We start from the raw sequence: 4,220 nt of genomic DNA, 5'->3' as shown, positions 1-4,220 counted from the left end.
TCGAAGAGTTCCCCTGTCAGGTGGGATTTCACACTGTCATTAAAGTGTTTGTTTAAACGATTCGAGATCTTTATTTTCCGCCGCATGTGTATTATCCTATCTCGGGGAATGATGTTTTGTGAGTATTGGCTCCCTTCTCTGGGACCTATTTAATACATATGGCTCGCATTATCGACATGAGTTTCATATCTATGTCTTGCATAGAGAGGCTTTTAGGCCAGTCCTGCTGGAGTATCTGTTTTTCAAGTGACTTCCAGTCAGCCTTATAGAAATTTAGGCTGGATAGGGTTTGAGCGCCATCTGTGCGGAGTTTATCTTTAGTTAATTCCGGTCCATACACTGTGAGTTCTACCATGTTATGGACTGAAAATATTGTCGGTGATATATTTACGTTGTGGATAATTTCCACATTGTTTGTGAAACAAAGGTCCAGAATATTTTTGTGCCTGGTTGGAAAGAGTATGATCTGCTCCATGAATAGCATTTTCGTAAGATCAGGTAGAGAATCTGCTTGATTTCGCTCTTTGTGCGTCATTCCTAGGATTATATTGCCCTCAGGCCACCTGATGTTGGGGAAGTTGAAGTTACCCATCAAGAATATAGTAGTACGTTGATCCAATTCTATTAGTATTTCCTTTATTGCACTGATGCATTCCTCAAATTTTCAATCATGATTTGAGGTATCAAGTGGGCGATATAGTGTATATATAACTATATCAAGTTGCTTTAGATGTAGTATGAGTGTGTCACACGCCGAGTTCGAGTTCGATAACAGGGTTAATGGTGTGACATCTTCTCGGATGTACATTGCAACTCCACCGTGACTTATTTTTCTTCTGTCTGTACGGAAGATAACTTACATTGGTATCTCCGCATCACTTATGTCTGCTGATAGACTGTTTCTGTAAGTGCAATGCATATAGCTTGATTACATGCAGAAAGATTCCTCAGGTGCTCAATTTTGCATTTGCTGTTGTTCTGCAGCAGGCCTCTTATATTCATCATGCATATATAATATAGAATTTGTAGATATTTACAAACATATTAACAGAGATGTCCATAGTCAAGAAATAGCCACTCAAAAGCGATCAGAATACTCTAAACAACCGAAACCCTTCACTTTCGCTATACGCTCTTCCCTTTACACCAATTCGTATTAATTCTGCCGCACCCACTTATGTTTCATTCACAGGTGAATAGAACGTTTCCCTGTTCTCGTAGAGTGAACGCCGTCTTTCGTCAGATAGTTGCATTGTACAGATTACGTTTATTAAGAAAGTCCCAGCTTCTGCTTGGTCTCACAACTTGCAAGAAATAGCAACAAAAAAATTACAGCTCACAGTCTTGAGAAGTGAGCTAGTTCTAGATACGAATGACAATGAAGAGACAGTAAGGCCAGAGACCTTCCAATTCGGAGATGACATGCACTAAACAGTAACAAAAAGAACAACAGGTTATCTTCCAGAGAAACAGGTCCCGTCTTGGTATTCTTGAAGGAATGTGACGTGCAGCCTTCAGTACAGTTCACTCTTTCTCCTTGTTCACCTGAAGTTTTTCATATATATACAACAAATCATGAGTAGTGATGCGGTATTCTATCTTATGGGAATGTGATTTACACGTTTTTTTTTATATATGAGCCAAAGGTCTTCGGCCAGATCATCCTGTCAGAGCTTGATTCTTATTCGACGCAATAGCTGCAGCTGGATGAGGCCTCGTAGGAGGCTCCGCACTAAATGGCTGAACGCGATTAAGGAAGATCTCCAGAGGCTCGACGTCACGTCACCTTGGAAGGTGTAGAGGGGTTGGCACGGGACCGTCAGCGATGGAGAGCACTGGGGGTCTTGGTCGGCTCTAAGCATGATGACGTCTCTGGTATGACCTAGCTCCATCAAGCAAGAACATGAAGCAGCAAGCAAGTGAAAGATACTTTCGTAGTTTTAACTGAAATTTTAGGTATTCGATCTCTTATTGTAAATCAGCAATAAATTTATAAATATAAGTAGCCGTCTTCTATTTCCACTGGGTAAGACTATCGTAAAATACTAAATAACATTATTCGTTAAAAATAGTGAACCGCCAAGTTGGCTTTATCTTTAATTCATCCAAGGACGATAGAACAAGAACCAGTTTTACACAGAATTGATTTAATCCCTGACACTCTTATTGTAAAAGCATTGACCGTGTCCGTAAGAAGACAATAATTTCAGTACAACGATTACCTACAAACAATTTATAATCCTTGGTTGACTTTTACAAGTGTGCTAATATATTTAAGATACATCATAACGTTTCATATGTTTTCATTGAACAAGAGGAAGAATAAAATTTAGTGAAGATAATGCTAATTGTATTTGAATGCCAAACGAAAAAGAACAGAGAAATTTATTATCGTGACTGTTTTTAAAGCCGAAGAAATTAAGAAAAATTATTATTGGCCTGTAAAGAGCTGTGTAGGTATAGAAGTCACATATCCTCTGAATAATTTGCTATATGATGAGAAATTTGTTGATGTATTTTATATTAAGGGTGAAACTAGGGTTTACCATGCAGTAAGTTTTTATACTACACATACACACACACGCGCGCGCGCGCACACACACACACACATAAATATACATTTTTCTTTTTTATATTTGAAAAAAATAATCTTTCTCGTAACGTTATAGGATCATTAATCTAACTATGTTTATATTTATTTACATCACCTTACATATTTTTCTGACTGCGTTGCTCAAATGTTATTTTAAGAACATTTCTTGTACGTACATATAACACTATTTCAAGCAACTTACAATACACTTTTCTGTAAATCTAATTGAAATATTTGATTCAAAACAACTCGTAGAATATATCTATTTTTTTCTCCTTAAATGTTATGCAGTCACTGAAAAGTGTCTGCCACACATTAACACACACATATCAATACAGGATATTTGATATCGTTTTAGTTGACACGGTGACATTAATGAAGAATATCTATTTTCACATTGATATCCAGCTCTGATAGAGGATTACATACATAGCATTGTTCTTATACCTGATGTCACTAATGTAAGATTGCTGATATCTCGCTCTCACCACTTCAGATATTTCATTGTTCCCACAACTGATATATCCATACTATTCTCACTAGTGATATCACACTGTTCTTACAACTGATATCTCAGAGTTACCCCCTACAGATATTACTGTTCCCACAACTAATATCTCACAGTTACCTCTACTGATATCTCACAATTTCCACGACTGATATCTCACCGTTATCCCCATGGAACAAAGGTTAAACTTCTTGTAATAGTTTAAAGGAATCCTCAAGAAGTCAAGAAATCAAAATAGTTGGACAGTGAACCATCAGAAATGGTAGAGCTTTCGGTCAAATTTTGTACTTAAACTCACCCATCTACGATTTCGATTAAAGTTTCACACAATTCAACTTCACTTTTTTCAAGCTGTCATGAATATCAGCGATCTATTATTAATCTTCATTTAGCCATTTTAGTCAACCTTATGAAGATTAAGCTTTATAAATATTCATAGAAATGAATATAAAATAAATAACAGGCTTGCATGCCTAGTAGAATATACTTTTACTAAAAGTAACTAGCCATAGGGTGATAAATAGTGGTTAGCAATTGCAAATGCAATTGGAAGAGTTGTTTGTTCTTTATAGTCTGGTTTTATAAACTTTCCTTTTCACTATGGATTATTTGAGTTAATCTTTATATTAAATAGCAATATGAGAAGCACTTGGCATTTCAATGCGTTTAGCTCCAACAGCACTTTTGTTTGAGTGATTACTGTTATTGACCTATAAATTGTTCGGTTTTGTTTTGGCAGTCAACTAGATTGTGACGTCAATGTAATCTGTACGTCAATCATTTAATCTGGATTTTACTGGATTAGAGCACTATATTGTACTGGATTAGATGAATAATTTGTGTATATTTATGAACGACAGCTCATAACCAGATCATTAACTAGCAACAGCATCAGTAACAACTGGAAGGAAGATAGGAAAAAAAAAAGAAAGAAAAATAAGGGAGTAGAATAAAGCAGAAAGAAGCTTCGACAATAAATAAGAATGGAAGGAATGAAGGAAAAATAAGCAGAATCTTTAAAGAAAGAAAAAAACAAAGAAGAAAAATGTTTTGTAGATAAAATATTCTTTGCAAATCTATTAAAATATTTCTGATTCAGAGTGGAAGATATCTATTTTT

Source organism: Octopus bimaculoides, chromosome 9 (assembly GCF_046866305.1).
Source record: "Octopus bimaculoides isolate indiv1 chromosome 9, ASM4686630v1, whole genome shotgun sequence".
Classification (NCBI taxonomy): domain Eukaryota; kingdom Metazoa; phylum Mollusca; class Cephalopoda; order Octopoda; family Octopodidae; genus Octopus; species Octopus bimaculoides.
This window is presented reverse-complemented; position numbering follows the sequence as displayed.